The sequence below is a fragment of the Dendrobates tinctorius genome, unplaced genomic scaffold (genome assembly GCF_039654945.1).
Source record: "Dendrobates tinctorius isolate UK_male_01 unplaced genomic scaffold, ASM3965494v1 ptg000060l, whole genome shotgun sequence".
Lineage (NCBI taxonomy): Eukaryota > Metazoa > Chordata > Amphibia > Anura > Dendrobatidae > Dendrobates > Dendrobates tinctorius.
Window position 1 is genome coordinate 82,205,142 of NW_027361728.1, and position 20,185 is coordinate 82,225,326.

General features: G+C 45.3%; 1 protein-coding gene across 3 annotated transcripts in view; it reads right to left on the minus strand.

The window, feature by feature from the left end:
- Window positions 1-20,185, minus strand: part of XRN1 (5'-3' exoribonuclease 1) — a 216,361-nt gene that overhangs the window by 187,994 nt on the left and 8,182 nt on the right. The gene's annotated exons all lie outside the window — the stretch shown is intronic.

Here is a 20,185-nt window from a genome sequence, read left to right on the forward strand (position 1 = left end):
CATTTAGGTCTTTTTTTATGTTTTTGTCGGTTTTATGCAATGAAAACTATTTTATATAAAAAATAATTATTTTTGCATCGCTTTATTCTGTGAGCTATAACTTTTTTATTTTTTCGCTGATGATGCCGTGTGGCGGCTCATTTTTTGCGGGACAAGATGACGTTTTCAGCGGTACCATGGATATTTATATGCGTCTTTTTGATCGCGCGTTATTACACTTTTTGTTTGGCGGTATGATAATAAATCATTATTTTTGCTTCGTTTTTTATTTTTATTTTTTAAGGGGTTCGCTAAAAGGGTTAACTAATGGGACAGTTTTATAGGGCGGGTCATTACGGACGCGGCGATACCTAATATGTGTACTTTTATTGTTTTTGTTTTTATTATTTTCAAAAAATGAATTTATTGGGGAATATTTTTTTTTTTTTTACTAATTTATTTGGCGATTTTTTTTAATTTATTTTTACATTTTTTTTTTATTTTTTTTTTACTTTATTACATAGTCCCAGGTGGGACATCACTGTCCTGTGACAGATCGCTGATCTGTCACATCACAGATCACTGTGACAGATCAGCAATCTGTCACAGGCATTGAAGCAGACTTCCTCTTGCCTGCGCTTTGCAGGCACTGAGGAAGCCAGCTTCCTCAGGTCCCCGAAGGCCCCCGTCGCCATCTTTGATTCGGGGGCCTGGAGGATAGGAGCCCCCCGCAGCAGCGCTGCACATTGCGCTGCCGTGGGGGGCTCAGGGAAGCACGGAGGGAGCCCCCTCCCTGCCGATGCTTCCCTTTAACTCCCGGTACACCGCGATCATGTTTGATCGCGGTGTGCAAGGGGTTAACGTGTCGGGGGCGGTCCGTGACCGCCCCTGACACATAGTGCCGGGTGTCAGCTGTGATAATCAGCTGACACCCGACCGCGATCAGCGGCGCTCACCACGTGGGCGCCGCTGATCGCGCCGACGTACTATCCCGTCCCCGGTCATACGGGCCCGGGTACCGTGGACGGGATAGTACGTCGGATGGCAGGGAGGGGTTAAAGCAGGATAGAGCAGGAAGATAAGACTCTGCCTAGAGTCCTGCCGTGGAGGACGAGAATCTCATTAACTGAAAACATCCAACAATGATTACACAAGAACCACAAGACATATTTCTTCACCTCAGGTATCATTTTAATCAGTATAACAGCGCCAACTGGACAATCTATAACAAGAGCAGTGATTTACGACAAAGGTCATGTGAGCAGAATACAAGTGACAACTTCAGGGAAGTAAATAGACACAGGTGACAGCGCTAAAGCAACAGAGGATTCATAAGTAATGTTTTATTACATTTTTATGCTATTTTTCTTTTATCACAGGACTTACTTTCTATAGTATGCTGTTAAGTTGTAGGTAGCTATACTGAAGAGCATCTGATAAGTAGTAAGCAGATTTTACAACCGTGCTATTAACATCCCAATAGAAGAGGTTGTGCTATCGTAGCTTTATTTTTAAGGTTTTGGACAAATTATAAAATGCTTTTAAGCACATATGAATTTTTTTTTTTTTTTTTTAATGAAAACCATTTTTGTTTTAACAATCACAATTTCCCAGCAATATATATTACATTATTGTATTACATAGCACGGTAAATCCATGACATATAAACATTAGAGGGTTTCTTCTTAGGATAGGTCATCACTGTCAGAACAAATGGAGAGCATTGTGTTAAGCCCCCACCGATTTGATATTGGCTGTTGATAGCTCGGGTGAAGCTTCATTCAACATGTATTGGCCGCTGCTCGGACCTGCAGATCATCTCACATACTCCCGAAGAGGAACAGATCTGCACTAACCGGCATTAGTTACTTTACATTGAACTGTTAGAGGTTGTCCGGGTAGATAATATTGATGAATCATTCTGAGGGTATCTAGGTTTTAATTCTTCCTAGAAAGCAGAGGGTGGTTATAAATGGTATATTCTCTAACTGGGTCGCTGTGACCAGTGGGGTACCGCAGGGGTCGGTGTTGGGACCTATTCTCTTCAACATATTTATTAACGATCTGGTAGAAGGTTTGCACAGTAAAATATCGATATTTGCAGATGATACAAAACTATGTAAAGCAGTCAATACAAGAGAAGATAGTATTCTGCTACAGATGGATCTGGATAAGTTGGGAACTTGGGCCGAAAGGTGGCAGATGCAGTTTAACAATGATAAATGTAAGGTTATACACATTGGAAAAAAGGAATCAATAACACCATTACACCATGAACGGGAAACCACTGGGTAAATCTGACATGGAGAAGGACTTGGGGATCCTAGTTAATGATAAACTTACCTGGAGCAGCCAATGCCAGGCAGCGGCTGCCAAGGCAAACAGGATCATGGGGTGCATTAAAAGAGGTCTGGATACACATGATGAGAGCATTATACTGCCTCTGTACAAATCTCTGGTTAGACCGCACATGAAGTACTGTGTACAGTTTTGTGCACCGGTGCTCAGGAAGGATATAATAGAACTAGAGTGGGTACAAAGGAGGGCAACAAAATTAATAAAGGGGATGGGGGAAATACAATACCCAGAGAGATTAGCAAAATTAGGATTATTTAGTCTAGAAAAAAGACGACTGAGGGGCGATCTAATAACCATGTATAAGTATATAAGGGGACAATACAAATATCTCTCCGAGGATCTGTTTATACCAAGGAAGGTGACGGTCACAAGGGGGCATTCTCTGCGTCTGGAGGAGAAAAGGTTTTTCCACCAACATAGAAGAGGATTCTTTACAGTTAGGGCAGTGAGAATCTGGAATTCCTTGCCTGAGGAGGTGGTGATGGCGAACTCAGTCGAAGGGTTCAAGAGAGGCCTGGATGTCTTCCTGGAGCGTAACGATATTGTATCTTACAGTTATTGTTAGGTTCTTTAGAAGGACGTAGATCTGGGGATTTATTCTGACAGAATTTTATAGGCTGAACTGGATGGACTAATATCTTTTTTTGGCCTTACTAAGGCTGGTTTCACATTAGCGCTTTTTAAGCGCACGCACGGCCGGGGGTAGCTCCGCCCCCGAGCCGGCTCTCTGCCCGGCGTGCCCGCCCCTTGCTTGTAGCGCCGCCTCCTAGCACACAGCGGCGCCTGCGATCGGCGCACCCTATCTTTAGCATAGGGTGCGCAGATCGTGCGCAGGCCGTGCGCTAGTTGCGCTTTGACCTGCGCTGCGCACTTTTGACGGTGCGCCGAGCACGCCGAAATCCGAAAAGTTTGATTTTGGCGCGCACGGCGCACCGTCAAAAGTGCGCAGCGCAGGTCAAAGCGCAACTAGCGCACGGCCTGCGCACGATCTGCGCACCCTATGCTAAAGATAGGGTGCGCCGATCGCAGGCGCCGCTGTGCGCTAGGAGGCGGCGCTACAAGCAAGGGGCGGGCACGCCGGGCAGAGAGCCGGCTCGGGGGCGGAGCTACCCCCGGCCGTGCGTGCGCTTAAAAAGCGCTAATGTGAAACCAGCCTAACTATGTTACTATATGTTACTATGTAAATATATTAGAACAGTTTTCAGGAGACCGCCTGTATTTCTCGGGTCACTGTGAATGTACATGGGATATCGGCCTGTCCCCAACTTGTCAGTCTGACATATAAACCAAAATCAAGATAGCATAAAGTTTCTGCGCATGAGCTGTATAGCAGGACGGATGGACATTGGTGTAGTACCTGTGGTACTATGCTGATCTAACATTCATGACGCCATTGTCAGTATCCCTACAGCAACCAGAATGTGACCTGTGGCATAAAGAAGTAACTATGTATACAACTACAGAGTGGCCTTCAATTTCATCTCTGTAATAGTGATAGCAGAAACAGACGATTCCTGCTGCTTTGTGGATAAGGCAGATCGGGCATGAAGATATTTCACATTCTGTTAATTCTCCCACGGGTGCAAGGACATGCATTATGGATGGGATTTGTAGCCGCAGATTTACAGAAACAGCGCGTGGATGTTTCCTGGCTGATAGGGAGGCAAAACGCTGCTAGAGAACATGAATGTCTGCAGTGTGGCAGAAGAAACAGGGCACTGGGCTGGGGGGCTTCTCAGACTGATAAAGGGGATTATCTATTAGAAGGAAATACCGGCAGATCACTGTAAGATGGAAAGTAATGGACCCCGAATCACAATCTACTGAAGATACTACAATGTAGTGACTGATATATGGAGCCCTGTTCAGAAAACCAGAGAGTATTGCTCAGAGCACTAATCAGAAAAACTGACATTTCCATAAGGCTGCGTTCACACTGAGATCAGAGGCTGAATCAGCAGTCCCATCAGCGTGGAAGCGGTTAAGCGCCTTGTAAGCGTATACAGCCAGAACTCTGCACACACGGCCGCATGACATTTCTGCAAACCCAAAGCAAAGTGTGGTATTACTGCTCGCTCATTGGGACAATCTTGCTGATGTATGAATTATCTGGCTATCATCAGCATGACTGACAGCTGCCTCCCTGTAAGTGTCATGGGTGGGGTCGTGGCCTCAGTTTGTGGTGGGGCCATGGACTAAGACTGTGAATAGGGTGGATGATAAATGGTGGGTTCTTGGGTGCATTAGGTCAGACACTTGAGACCTCTGTCCTGAACATGTTCCCGAGAGCAGATCACGGAGTCTGGGTGAGGCAGTGACTGTTTACCAGATACATCCGTGTGTGGCACGCTGTGCGAGTTGTGTGTAGGGATGAACGGACCCATGGAAGTTCAGGTTCTGGAACCTGACCCAAACTTTAGTCCAAATCAATTTTAATTTATTTAATTTTCCTTAGGTTTCTAGGAGACATTGATATTTCTCTACATTTTCTCGACAGTATTGACCTAACCAATGCCATGGAGTCAGAATTGTGGAGTCAGTGTGGGTAAAAAATGGTCTGACTCAGACTCCTAAAACATAGAAAACATTGGGTGCAGAAGTACAATGTAGGATGTGCTGTAAATGTTTTCATAAGAATTTGGAAATGCTATGAAATGTCCTATAAATGTCTCTTCTCTTCCCAATCTAAGGTTCTAGGTCAGCGGTGGCAAACTTGGGGCACGTAGTGCCCTCCCTATAGGCATGCGCGCTATCGCCTCAGCACTAGCAGTGCTGCCACCTATCTCCTCAGCCTGTGCGCCGAGTCTAGCAATTATGGATGGCGAGATATTTGTAGAGAACAATGGTTGATAGGGACTTAATTTTCTTAGTCTGAGAGAACTAAGAAAAGGACAGAGATGACAACCAGATTCTCCAAATCTCTGCATGGGAAAAATAAAATGAAGTCCAGATTGAGTTGATTATACAACCCCTGGCAAAAATTATGGAATCACCGGCCTTGGAGGATGTTCATTCAGTTGTTTAATTTTGTAGAAGAAAAGCAGATCACAGACATGGCACAAAACTAAAGTCATTTCAAATGGCAACTTTCTGGCTTTAAGAAACACTAAAAGAAATCAAAATCAAAAAATGTGGTAGTCAGTAATGGTTAATTTTTTAGACCAAGCAGAGGGGAAAAATTATGGAGTCACTCAATTCTGAGGGAAAAAATTATGGAATCATGAAAAACAAAAAACAAAAAAAAAACTCCAACACATCACTAGTATTTTGTTGCACCACCTCTGGCTGTTATAACAGCTTGCAGTCTCTGAGGCATGGACTTAATGAGTGTCAAACAGCACTCTTCTCTTCATCAATCTGGCTCCAACTTTCTCTGATTGCTGTTGCCAGATCAGCTTTGCAGGTTGGAGCCTTGTCATGGACCATTTTCTTCAACTTCCACCAGAGATTTTCAATTGGCTTGAGATCCGGACTATTTGCAGGCCATGACATTGACCTTATGTGTCTTTGTTCAAGGAATGTTTTCACAGTTTTTGCTCTATGGCAGGAAGCATTATCATCTTGAAAAATGATTTCATCATCCCCAAACATCGTTTCAATTGATGGGATAAGAAAAGTGTCCAAAATAACATAAACTTGTGCATTTATTGAAGATGTAATGACAGCCATCTCCCCAGTGCCTTTACCTGACATGCAGCCCCATATCATCAATGACTGTGGAAATTTGCATGTTCTCTTCAGGCAGTCATCTTTATAAATCTCATTGGAACGGCACCAAACAAAAGTTCCAGCATCATTACCTTGCCCAATGCAGATTCACGATTCATCACTGAATATGACTTTCATCCAGTCATCCACAGTCCACGATTGCTTTTTCTTAGCCTATTGTAACCTTTTTCTGATGGCTTTCCTTTAGCTTTTCTGTATGTAAATCTCATTTACTTTAGGTGGTTTCTTACAGTTCGGTCACAGACATTGACTCCAGTTTCCTCCCATTCGTTACTCATTTGTTTTGTTGTGCATTTCCTGTTTTGGAGACATATTGCTTTAAGTTTCCGGTCTTGACGCTTGATGTCTTCCGTGGTCTACCAGTATGTTTGCCTTTAACAACCTTCATATACTGTTTGTATTTGGTCCAGATTTTAGACACAGCTGACTGTCAACAACCAACATCTTTTGCAACATTGCGTGATGACTATAGTTGAGCGACTTTGGTCGGATCGGGTTTCATGAAACAAAATTTGTTTCAGATGAAACTGGTCCGACTAGGGCAAAAAAAGTCGGAGTTTCGTCCGAAACCCGACCCCAATGCAAGTCAATGGGAAATAAAAGTCGGCATTGAGCGGATGACATTCATCCACTCAATGCCAACTTTTATTCCCCATTGACTTGCATTGGGGTCGGGTTTCGGACGAAACTCCGACTTTTTTTTTTTTTTTTTTATTCAAACCAATTTTATTAAGGGGTTTTACAATAGTGAGGAAAAAGGGGTCTCAGGGAGGGGATGGGAGGGTGAGGAGGGAAGGGAAAAGGGGGGGGAAGGACCAAATGGTCCGAACAAGTTTTTATTTTCAAGACATTAGCGGTGTAGTATAATTAACTGGGTTATCTTATAACCAGAACAATACTATAACTATATGTTTAACAGTCGCCAGATTATCTCTGGAACAGAGAAAAGAACAAACAACAAAGTATCAGTGCAGCAATTGCTGTAGAGTTAGCTTGAGGGAAATAATGCAATCCATCTGAACCATTTGCGGGAGAAATGGCCAATATTATTGTTAATAGTGGCTAGTTTTAGTTCAAAAGATTTATGTAAGGAGATTTTGTCTCTTATATCTTCAATGGTTGGAATGTCCGGTCGTTTCCAATGAAAAGCTATGGAACTTTTGGTAATAAGAAGAATATGAATTATTAAAGGGGGAAGAGTTTGATTTAGTTCTTGTGGGGTGATAGATAGCAAGGCCAGTTGAGGTGAGAGGGTGATGGGTTTTTGGAGAAGGGAGTTTATTAGGAGAGAGATATCTCTCCAAAGAGGTTTGATCACCGGACAAAACCACAATATATGAAGAAGGTTCCCATGTTGTCCGCATCCTCTCCAGCATAATGGGGAGATCTCTGGATATATCCTGGCTAGTCTGGCTGGGGTATAGTACCAACGGGAGATGATTTTCTGATGGGTTTCCAGAAGAGACATAGATAACGTGGCGGACATAGAGGAGGAACAAGCCTGCTCCCAGTCTGCTGCCCCTGGGCTTATCCCAAGTTCCGTCTCCCACTTAATTATATTATTTGTTTTGATGAATTCGTGGCTCTTATTGAACCACATATAAATGTACGAAACCCTCCAGAAAAGGCAATGGTTTATGTTGTTAGTGAGATTAAAGAAAGGTTCAGAGGGTTTTGCGTCTTTCTTCCTAAGTGTAGTTGCTAATTCTTTTAGTTGAATATAGTCATAAAATGCTGATGATGGAATACTGAACTTGTGTTTCATATCGCTAAAGGAAGAGATGTGATTGTGTCCACAAAGATCCCTTAATTTTTTGACACCATGGTCGGACCAGATGGAGGGCAGTTCTAGCTGAAAAAGAGACGCAATCACGTTAAGGGATAGAGGTCCTAACGGGTCAGTATTAGTGAGGCCTTTTTGTTGTTTAGCTAAGAGACCCCAAGCTTCTAGTGTTGCGCGGAAGATTGGATGCGTGATAGAATGTACCTTTTTGAGAAGGATAGACTCCAAGACGAGAAGGGAAGGAGACCTATTGTTGTTTAACGCCTTTTCAATGTTGACCCATGCCGGAGGGTCCTCGGTTGACCACCAAGGGAGGCTGTTTTTGACAAGGAGTGAGGAATAGTAAGCTGAGATATTCGGAAGGCCAGCTCCACCAAATCTCCTGTTGCCATATAAAATATTTTTTGCAACTCTGGCTTTTTTCCCGTTCCAAACAAAGTTGTTTGTCATGGATTGAAGGTTGGTAAGGGCGGGGGTGGAAATGGGTAAAGGGAGTGATCTAAAAAGATATACTATTTTGGGGAGGATAATAGGTATTAGACCTACCGGTAATGATGTTTCCAGGAGTCCATCCTGACAGCACTATGGAGGACGTCCTCCTCCTCCTTACAGGGACAGGAAAGCACACGAGAGGTTAAAAGGCCATGTCCCACCCCCTTTCCCTCAGTGATTTGACAAGTACCACAAGGTGGATGATGCTAGTAACGGTTTAATGAAACAATCATATTACAGCATATGACATAACATAATACAACATAGTATAACATAACAGGGAGGGAACTACCCGTGCTGTCAGGATGGACTCCTGGAAACATCATTACCGGTAGGTCTAATACCTATTTTCCAGGACGTCCACATGACAGCACTATGGAGAGTACCAAAGCACCTCCTCAGGGTGGGATTACTGCTTGGAGAACCTTTCTCCCGAATGCGGTTTGTTGGCCAGCTAACACATCTAGTTTGTAGTGTTTGCAGAATGTATTAAGACTAGCCCAGGTTGCCGCTCGACAAATTTGATCAACTGACGCCCGACTCCTGTCCCACCTCGCGAGAATTTCTCTTTGTAACAACCGCGAGTGGAATTGGGCCCAACGGACACACTGGATGCAGGCCGTCATGAGGCCCAGGACCTCCATTGCTTCCCTTATGGAGCATTGACGCTTCAACAGACCTCTGGTTCTGGCCTGAATGGACTTCTGCTTCTGCTCGGGTAGCCAGGATATTCTGTCGGCTGAGTCTAGGAGGACTCCCAGGAATACCTTTCTGGTGTTTGGTGTGAGGTCCGACTTCTCCCAGTTGATCACCCAGCCCAGGAACTCCATCACAGTAGTTGTTCGGATCCTGTCTCGGATGAGCGCTTCTTTGGATCTTGCCACCAGTAAGAAGTCGTCCAGGTACGGCACAATCACAATACCCTGATCTCTCAGGTAGGCCACCACCTCTACCACCAGTTTCGTAAAGATTCTGGGAGCTGAGGCCAGCCCGAATGGAAGACCCTGGAACTGGAAATGGCAGGTCCGGGCTGGTGAACTGATCGCGAACCTTAGTAGGCTTTGGGATGAGGGATGAATAGGAACCTGATAATATGCCTTTTTTAGGTCTAGGGTGCACATAACTGCGTCCCTGTCTATCAAAGGAATCGCGGATCGGATTGATTCCATCCGGAACCTCCTGTATCTGACCCAAGCATTTAGTGGCTTCAGGTTTATGATGGTGCGGGTCTCGCCGGATTTCTTTGTAATTGCAAACAGGGAAGAGTAGTGACCTTTCCCTCTTTCTGATGGTGAAACTGGTATTATGACCCCTGAGTCTAACATGTCCTGAAGATCCGACCACATTGCGGAGTCCTCCTGGACGACAGTGGGGGCAATATATCTGTCGGGGGGAGGAGAATAGAGCTCTATCCTGTAACCTTCTCTGATGGTTCTGAGGACCCACTGATTGTTGGTGACTCGCGACCAGTTTGCTGCAAAGTGGCGAAGTCTCCCCCCAATGCCTATGGCGTCATTGTCTCCTCGACCTAGATGTCGATGCAAATGGGGGACCTCTGTTCTTCCCACTTTGGCTGAAGGAGCCTCTGTAGGAGCTTCTATTAGAACTCGCCCGGCCCCTAAACTCTGACTGTCCTCTGAAGAAGGAGCCTCTCCGAAAGGACTGGGACCGCCTGGGTTTTTCTTCCGGGAATCCCTTATTTTTATCAGACACCAGCTCAAGGATATTATCCAGGGCTGGACCAAACACCCTCAGACCCGAGAAAGGGATGGCACATAACTTGGCCTTAGAAGGGTTATCCCCCGACCAGGATCTAAGCCAGACTGCTCTCCGGGCCGCATTAGAGAGGGAGCTGTTTCTGGCCGCAAACCTAACTGATTCCGCCGACGTATCCGACAGGAACGCCGTGGCTGATTTCAAAAGAGGAAGAGATGCTAGTATCTCTGACCTCGGGGTCTTGTTGGTTAGGTTTTCCTCCAACTGCCCCAACCACAGGAACATAGACCTGGCCACCGAGGTGGCTGCTATGTTGGCTCTAATCAGGGCCGCCGACGTCTCCCATGTTCTTTTTAACAAGACGTCCGCCTTTCTATCCATTGGGTCTCGAAGACCGGATGAGTCCTCGGCTGGGATAGCCGATTTCTTCGTAACCTTGGCAACCGGGACGTCGATCTTAGGGACTTCTTCCCACGCCCGAGTTTCCTCGGGATCGAAGGGCAGTCTATTTTTAAAGTTTCGGGAGAGTGTCAACCGACGCTCTGCTTCTTTCCACTCCTCCTGGATCATTGCTTTGATGTGCTCGCTCACAGGGAACACCACCTGTTTGCGGGACACCAGTCCTCCAAACATTAAGTCCTGTCTGGACTGTGGCTTAGGGACTTCTTCCACCTGCATGGTATTTCTGACCGCGTGTACCAGCTCGTCCGTATCCTCCAGTCTGAACAGATACTTTCTGTTCTGTTCCTGACTATCCCCCAGGATCTCGCCTTCTTCCTCCTGATCCGAGTTCCGGAAATCGGATTCCTCGCTAGGGCTCGCCTCTGATACTGGGACTGGTTCCCACCTTGGACGCTTGCGACCTGGCCCAGGGCTGGGGGATCGACGCCGGGACGTAGAGGCCTGAATCTCTTCCCTTATCAGCGACCTCATTTCGGAAAGCAGAGATGGCTGTTCCTCGCCTATGACCCTGGAGGTACAGGGACCGCATAGGGTCTTGCTATAGGTGTCTGGCAGCTTTACTCTGCACACCGGACATCTGACTGATTTGGCGGTGGCTTTCGCCGGGTCCTTCCCCGAGGGGGACTCAGCCGGGGTTCCCTTTTCCTGATAATATAAGGGGCACCTCATCAGATCTGGGCTGTGGGGACGGGTGGGGAGGGTGGTCTGCGCTATGCGCACTTACCCCTCCACCAGATGCAGTGTTGCCTTCCATCCCCTGGCGTCCGATGCAGTCACACAGTCTGGAACCACCTGTGACGACTCTGGAGAACGCTTTGGTCCAGGAGCGCGCGCGCCCTGGATTTGAAACCGGCGTCTGACGTCACCGGATGTGACGCTGGTAAGCCGCGCCTCCACTTCCTGCCGGGCATCTGCGCGCGACCGTGCTCGGCGCGAGCAGGGAGCCTTTCCTGCTATGGCGCTCCGGCCTCCACTGCCGAGCGTCAGCGCGTCCTGCGGGTACTCGGCCCGCCGCCCCACTTCTGTCGGTGCCCGCATGGCCAGCCGCCTGCGGGGAGCCGACCCGTCCTGGAGCCGAGAGCCCCCCCACCGGGAGGAACGGCTCCCTCCAGGAGCGCCGTCCTGCTCCTGGCCTTTGGAGCCGAGGGACTCCCCACCGGGAAGTTTCGGCCCCGGGACCTCTTGACAGGGGAAGGATTGGACCGGCCGCACGATCCCCTGGGTCCCTCCGGTAAGCTCTCGCGTGTCCCTCCGTGCAGGGACAGGAAAAACACTGAGGGAAAGGGGGTGGGACATGGCCTTTTAACCTCTCGTGTGCTTTCCTGTCCCTGTAAGGAGGAGGAGGACGTCCTCCATAGTGCTGTCAGGTGGACGTCCTGGAAATAGGCTTTAAATGTTATAATTTTACCCCACCAAGAGAGGTTTTTCTCCCCATATATTTTTAGGTCTTTTGAGATGGTCTCTGTAAGGGATTTTAGGTTCAGAGGCATGAGGGAAGGGATATTATTGGTAAATTTAAGTCCCAAATATGTAATGTAGTCTGAAGTCCAGCTCCAAGGACAAGAGCGGCTGATGGAGTTAATTTGGTCGCTGTCTAGATGAAGGGATAGCATCTTGGATTTTGAAACGTTGACTTTGAAACAGGAAATGTCCGAAAACTTCAGCAGAAGTTCTTGGACTTTAACAATTGATTTGATTGGATCTGACAGGGTGAGAATAACGTCGTCTGTGAAGAGGCATATTTTATATTCTTTATCGCCTGCTTTAATGCCATGAATATCCGGGTTATCTCTGATAGACTGAGCTAGGGGTTCAATTGCCAGGGCAAACAGTAGAGGGGAAAGCGGGCAACCCTGCCTTGTACCATTGGATATTTGGAGGACTTTTGAAAGGTGATTGTTAACGTAAACTTTGGCCGATGGTGCAGTGTATAATGCTCTAATGCTAGTGATTAGTTCATGATGAAAGCCAAATTTGGCTAGAGTGGCGAACAAGTAATCCCAATTTAATCTGTCGAAGGCCTTTTCGGCGTCAAGAGAAACTATAATGGATTTGGTTTTATGTGTATTAATGAGTTTCATAAGGTTGATCAATCTTCTGGTGCCGTCTGTAGATTGTCTATTGATTATAAACCCGATTTGATCTTTGTTGATTAGCTTAGGGAGTATGGAGTTCAGTCTGTTTGATAATAATTTAGCATATAGTTTGATGTCTGTATTTATTAACGAAATTGGCCGAAAGTTTTTCATGAGGGTTGTGTCCGAATTGGGTTTGGGGATAAGAATAAGGGTGGCCTCGAGCATTTCCTTGGGGAAATAGCCCAAAGTAGAAGCTGTGTTAAAAATTTTCGTCAAGTGGGGTGCAAGGATTTCGGCAAAAGTTTTATAGTAATTATTCGTAAACCCGTCAGGTCCGGGAGCTTTAAAGGTTTTAAGGTGGTTTATTGCATCTAGAGTTTCTTTTTCAGTGAAAGGAGATGATAGGGTAGATTTGTCAACTTCATCTAGTTTCGGGAGATTAATTTTGGTTAGAAAAGAAGTGATATCTGAATGACTTGGAGAGGGGAGGGAGGAATTTTGATAGATGTTGTAGAGATTCTCATAGAATGTAGCGAAGGAGTTAGCTATGTCCTGTGGGTGGGACAAGGGGGTATTTTTGGTGGAGAGAATGGTGTCAATCCTGTTTTTCCGTCTAGAATTTTTCAAGATGCTAGTCATATAGCGAGATGGCCGATTTAGATTCTGGTATTGTTTAAAGCGGTGGTTTTTGACTGCCGAGTCATGAAACGAGAAAATCAAGGCCCTAAGCTCCTGTCTTATCCTGGAGAGTTCTGAGCGTACGTCAATACCTGAATTGGGATTGTCGGTTATCATGGTTTCTTTGATTTTGATTTGATTCTGCAGATCTGTTATTTTTTCCCTGTTTGCCCTTTTATGTCTCGAGGATATCCTGATTAGGATTCCTCGCAGAACGGCCTTATGAGCATTCCAATAGGTGAAAGGGCTGGAAAGTTCAGTATCATTTTCTTTGAAGTAATTTCGTAAGGCTGTAGTAATCTCTGCATTATAGTGTGGAATATTGAGTAATGAGGAGTTGCATTTCCATAGGAATTGTTGGTTGGTGGCAGGGCCGACAGTGAATGTAGCTACTACTGGAGAATGGTCAGAGACCGTTTTAGGGTGGATAGAGATGGAAGTAAATTTGGGAAGTGAGAAAATATCTGTTAAAATTAGGTCAATACGAGAAGCAGTGTGATGGACATCCGAATAATGACTATACTCGATTGAGGTCGTGTTTAGACAACGAAAAGTGTCAAAGAATTCGTTGTAATAAATCCAGTTGTTTAACGTTTCTGTTTTATGTCTATTGGGGGCTGAGGAATCCAATTTTCCATTTGGGACCATGTTAAAATCTCCTGCGAATATTAAGGAACCCTTCTTTATTAGGTTGATTTTCTTTAGAAGCTTATTTAAGAATCTAATTTGGCCCGTGTTGGGGACGTAGACGTTTACAATAGTAAAAATTGAGTTATTGATGCTACAAACTAGGATGTGATAATGGCCTTTCTCGTCTCTTAGTTCTTCAATGAATTTAAAGTTGATGGAGTTTTTTATCATGGTAAGGACTCCTGCCTTTTTCTTTAATCCCGATGATTCATATATGTGGGGGAAGTTTTTGTGGGAAAAGTTAGGGTGAGCGCCTCTTTTAAATTTCGTTTCCTGAAGACATACAACATCAGAACCCAGCCCGTTGGTCTCATGATATATTACATGACGCTTTCTAGGGCTGTTCAGGCCCCTGACGTTGTACGTGGCCAGGTTTATTTTCATTGTCAGTGTGGTGTTTTGTGGCTGAGAAGATACCTGTGATGCTGCTGTTCTTGGTGAGGTTGTGGCTGATGGAGAAGTTTAGGTTCAGATGGATAAGGTCAAGGGTGTATTGGCTGCAACTGAAACACACAATAAAGGAAAAAACCAGGCAAATTAGCAACAAGTTTGGTCAGAATAAACTTATAGGGACCAACAGGAGCAGAATTCTAAGGCGAACTCTGCTCAGTTCGGGGGAAAGTTCGTGTGAGGATTTCCCGGCGACATCTTCTGAAGGGAGAAATACGCTCATCCAAGAGTAGTTGAGGGAAGTAAAAGGTGGACGAACCTAGAGTCCAACTGATAACTAAACAATATATAAGGTAAACATTTTTGATGTGTTACTAAAGTATAGGCCTGTTGAAAGATAGTATTCCAAAGGATCGAGCCTGGAGGAAGAGTTATCATAACTATAATTATAATAATAATATATAAAGTGTTACTGTGTTGAATTTCCTTGGGCCTAAACAAGACCCATGAGTCCCTGAAGATCAAGTAGAAGATTTGGAGTCCGGAGACGCCGCAGGCTTGCTTCTAGGTTTAATGTTCATAGATTTGAGAAACTTGTGGCCTTCTTCCGCAGATAGTATAGCAGTAGTTTTACCACTGTGGTGGACCAACAATTTAAGGGGAAATCCCCACTTGTATGGTATGTTATTATCCCTCAAGGGAATGGTAATATCTTGGAAGGATTTCCTACCTTCGATTGTAGCTTTGGATAAATCTGTAAATATCTTGAGATGGGAAAATGGTTCTGGGAAGCCGCCATTGTCCCTGATGGCATTTTGAATCCTCTCTTTTATATGAAAGAAGTGGATCCTAAGAATGGTATCCCTCGGGGTATCTTTGGGTAGGTGGGCCGGCTTTGGTAATCTGTGGATTCTATCGATAATTGTCTCTTGGGGAATAAGTGACGGATCAATTTTCTTGAAGACTTTTTGAACATACTCCTCAAGCTTGGCAGGGGTGACAGATTCTGGGATGCCCCTGATTTTCACGTTATTCCTTATACTTCTGTCTTCTAAATCTGCTAGTTTTCTTTCCAGCCTTATGAGTTCAGACTTCAGTTGCTGATTTTCGTCTGCAGACATCTGTTTGTTTTTCTAACGACACCATTCTGGATTCATGATTTTCCAGTTTTTGATTAAACGTTTCAAACGTAGACTTAAAGATTTTCATTTGTGACTCTAATGTGGATTCTAGAGTGAGCTTCAAGTTATTATTAATTTTGTCAGCCAGTGAGGCCATATAAGCCTCGATGGTGTCATGGCTCGTTTCAACATGAGTGTCCAGTTTTGGTCTGGATTTGTCTGGGCTGGTATTTGGTGTTGAAGCCCAAGAATCATTGTCCGTGTCGTTTTTGGGGTCATTTAGAAAAGAAAGTTTCTCACTCCAAGCCCCCGGATTCCGTCTTTTTGAGGAGGCTGATGTATCCATGGAGTCAGTAATTTTGTGGGGCGTCCTGGATCTAGTAGGACTGATGGTATTCCCCAAATCGGAGGAAGGGTGAGATGATTGTCTCTTGTCTTTATCCGATTTGGCGGACATAGTAGTTGTGGAGGGAGTTTTTGGTTGTTTGAGGCTGTTTGATCTGTTTTGACTCATTTTATCGGTATGAATAGAACTAGGCTGCAGGGACAATGAGGGTGAATTGGGAAGTGGTGGCAGCGACTTTCGTCACCCTTTTTTTTATTATTTTTTTTTTTTTATTTGTTTATTATTTTAATTCTCTTTTGTTTTAGTTTGATTTCGTGTAGGGCAAAAACCGTCTAGGCAGTCCACCAGTGATTTACGTTATGTGGGGAGTTGAAGCCAGCAGCACTATGGAGCTGGATTAGAAGGCTGCTCCTTTGATGTAAGATACGCCGGATTTTACGCAAATTGCGTATGTGGAGTGCGCAGCTGTGAATCAGGAAGCCGCTCTGAGAGAAGAGAGAGCGGCCCCCGATAAGCCCTGAGGGGGCTAAGAACGCAATTGAAGGAGGATATCTTGGTGGTGGTGGTGGGGGTGGCGAGGACCCCAGGAGCTATTTGCAGTGGGGACGGTGAATGGCAATGCCTTCCCGTGCCGCTGTAGCTACGGCAGTCGGGTTTATCAGCCGGGGGGAGGTGCTCCTGCGCAAGGCGCTTGTAAATATGGCTCTGAACCGCTGCCACAGATTCGCTCCTCAGGATTTTCCAGGCGGGTCTCGGGCAATTGTTCTGACCGCGGGAGGTTAGGTAGCGGAGGCAGGAGGGAAGGAAAGGCGTACCGTAATGAAGATGCAGCCGCGGGCGGCCGAAGTCTGAATTTCAGGCGCGCGCTATTGCCTCAAGCCGCTCGGCGGTGTCAGCCGCGGCCAGGAAATGTCGCGCCTGCGCAGTGGGTTTTTTTTTTTTTTTTTTTTTTCTTTTCTTTCTTCTGTAAAAGCACCTGAGTGCCCGTCAGCAAAAATTAATAGTCAATTGAAGAAATAAATCTTTCTGTGAACTATTATATGAGCGTCTTTGTCTCCGGTTACCTCAGAAATAGGCGGTAATCTTCTTTAGGAGCTCCTATGAGAGCCGTGGCCCATGTGGGGGGTCGAATCAGGGCTGAGGGAGGGAGCCTGAGGTCCGGAATCCTCTATCCCTAGAGGGGGCTATAATAAGCCTGATATAAGCTCCTTTACGTGCCGAAGATGGTTCGGATGATTGCTGAGGGGGATTCTACCCCAATTCTTCAGGTGGGATCTGAGCCCAAGTAATACAGTCCGGGTATGGCCCGTAGGCCTCAACAGGCCCCGCAGTAAGTGTTAGGCCTCGCACGTACCAGACCTCAAAAGTCCGTGGGAACTGGCAAATAGGGCTCCGAAGGCCTGGGGTGTCACTCCTGAGTGACTCTGAGAGGATTTCTGTGAGGATTTAGCCTGGATGGGCTATGATTTCAGTTGATTTAGGGTGGATGTGCCGGGAGATCTTAGACTGCACGTCCTACTCCATGACAGTCTAGGCCACGCCCCAACTCCGACTTTTTTGCCCTAGTCGGACCAGTTTCATCTGAAACAAATTTTGTTTCATGAAACCCGATCCGACCAAAGTCGCTCAACTCTAGTGATGACTTACCCTCTTTTAAGAGTTTAATAATCCTCTCCTTTGATTCAACTGACATCTCTCGTGTTGGAGCCATAATTCATGTCACTCCACTTGGTGCAACAGCTCTCCAAGGTGTGCTCACTCCTTTTTAGATGCAGACTAACAAGCAGATCTAATTTGATGCAGGTGTTAATTCTGAGGGAAAAAATTATGGAATCACCCTGTAAATTTTCCTCAGAATTGAGTGACTCCATCATTTTTCCCCTCTGCATGGTCTAAAAAACTAACCATTACTGACTTCCACATTTTTTGATCTTGATTTCTTTTAGTGTTTCTTAAAGCCAGAAAGTTGCCATTTGAAATGACTTTAGTTTTGTGCCATGTCTGTGATTTGCTTTATTTCTACAAAATTAAACAACTGAATGAACATCCTCCAAGGCCGGTGATTCCATAATTTTTGCCTGGGGTTGTATTGGAAAACAAAAAACATGTCCATCTGGATTCGTTAATCTTGACGCTGAGAAGGCCATGGGTGCATTATACTCACTGCTACAGATTCTGCTAAATGCGACAAGACAAGGATCCCCCTGTACTACTTAACATTTCAACTATTTAGTGAAAAACAGAATGGAGGACATATACCAGGATGGTCAGTATATACCTTTATATATGCAGTCTGGTACCCCTGCGCCTGTCTGTGGCTGGACTTTGTTGCCCCGTCTGCTCTCGGCTGCCCCTGCCTGCTCTAGGTATTAGTGTAGGTGCACACTCAGTAAGCGCTGCGTTTTGGATGCTGGGTACTTCTGCAGCGTCCAGCCAGCAGCGGCCAGATGTTACAGCATAATGGATGGGATTTCAAGAAACCTCATGTCCACTGCGCATCCCAAATGCCTGCGGCTCACCTGTGGAGACGAACATACGTCTTTCCAGACCGCAGCATGTCTCTGCAAGATAAATTTCACCCGTACAATGTATTGGACACGGTGAATCCACAAGGTTCAGTGAATACATGTGGCTTCACCTGCATTCAATAGCCGGCAGTGTTTTGGACACAGCGAACATGAGCTGCGTCCAAAGTGCTGCCAATTCCTAAACGTCTGCACATATCCTTAGTATTTTTTTCTAAATTATAACCTCAGAATTCAGGTTAAATTGCCATATTTGCACTTTGTGATAAATAAGCGAGTTTTGGGCACTCGGTCTCTAAAAGATTGGCCATCACTGATCTGTGTTGTACTTTATGTACCTGTTCAGCAGTGACCGGCTCCGACCCCACAGCGCTGGAGTCAGGAGTTGGAGTTACGGAAATTGAGGAGTCTGCATCGGAGGTTTGGCTTACCGACACCACCGCCCACATGCTGCCCGCTTCAGGATATCTCCCCACAGGACGTATATGCTCCAGCATTACCACAGGTGACAACCTGTATCAGCAAAACCACTGTAGACTTCTTCATGGACAAGCTGCGGCTTTACTACACATTCAACCTTTTGCATGGCAACAAATAAAATCCATAAAAAAATCATGCTGCTTACGTCAAATGAAAATGACAACCTCTTGGAACGCATGATGAGGAGGACAAGAAGGAAATTTTACAGTCTAAATCTAAGTTAACTGGAGTAAAATGTGCTAATTCAGTAATTTGCCAAAAAAGGCTTAAAAAGGCTCATCACCAAATAACTCCATCCGTGTACACTGGGTTAAAATAATGAGAAAAGCCGTCATCCATCCTCTCCAGGTATAGCGCTGGCTTTCCACCTCTGTTCTGGTTTTTTTTCCACTGGTTACAGTCATGACATCATGTGTACAGTGCACATCACAGCTGCCGCCAATCAATTGGTTCAGCAATGAATGTAATCTACATCAGCAGAGCTGCCCAGCTTAACAACTGGCTGCGGTGTCTATGTGCTGTAGGCGTGCAGACACCACTGCAGCTGGTAGACAAACAGGGAGCATTGGAGGAGTGATGGGACTTGGACCAGGGGAGGGCGAGTGAAGATATCTTTATTATTAATTCAGCGCAGGCCAATAGACTGAAGAAATTGACTCTTAGAGAACCCCTTCATTTCTGGCTAAACATGCAGCGGAAAGTCAGACCTAAAGCAGCTATTAGTTGGCACAGATTTGCACTACAGTTTGCACAAATATCTGCAATAAATGATAGTAACTTATGAGGGTCATTGCAGGCCCTATCCCTACAAAGTAACAACAACAAAAAAAACACTGAAAGAAGTTACACATTATTGCATAAAATACGACCTGCACCATGACTTGCAACTTCATCCTGCAATGATTACATTTTTACCATGGTATTTTTTTTTAAATTATTTGTTAAAAAAATTGTGTGAAGAAGCCATATAGACAATCTGTCACATATCATATCACACAGCGGATTGTATAACACCATGGGCAACACTAGGCAATTATTACACTCAATGGAAAAGGACAAACCCTTGACACCTGCTCAGTGTATACGGATGATAGCAATTCTTACACTAAGTGCAGCTCTGCACTATAATCCCCACTGCGATGTAATATGAATGTGGATTCACTATGGCCCCAGGAGCACTCACAATACGCTATCACTATACAGCTGGTGCCGTGCCCACTAGAGAGTTATAGTCATTATCGTTACCATTATTCAAGGTCTAGAAAAAGAAATATTACATGACAAGCTACATCGATAGCCGACTACCCTGATCATGTGTCCCTAATACACGATTCCAGCAGCCAGAGCTAGAGTCTCCA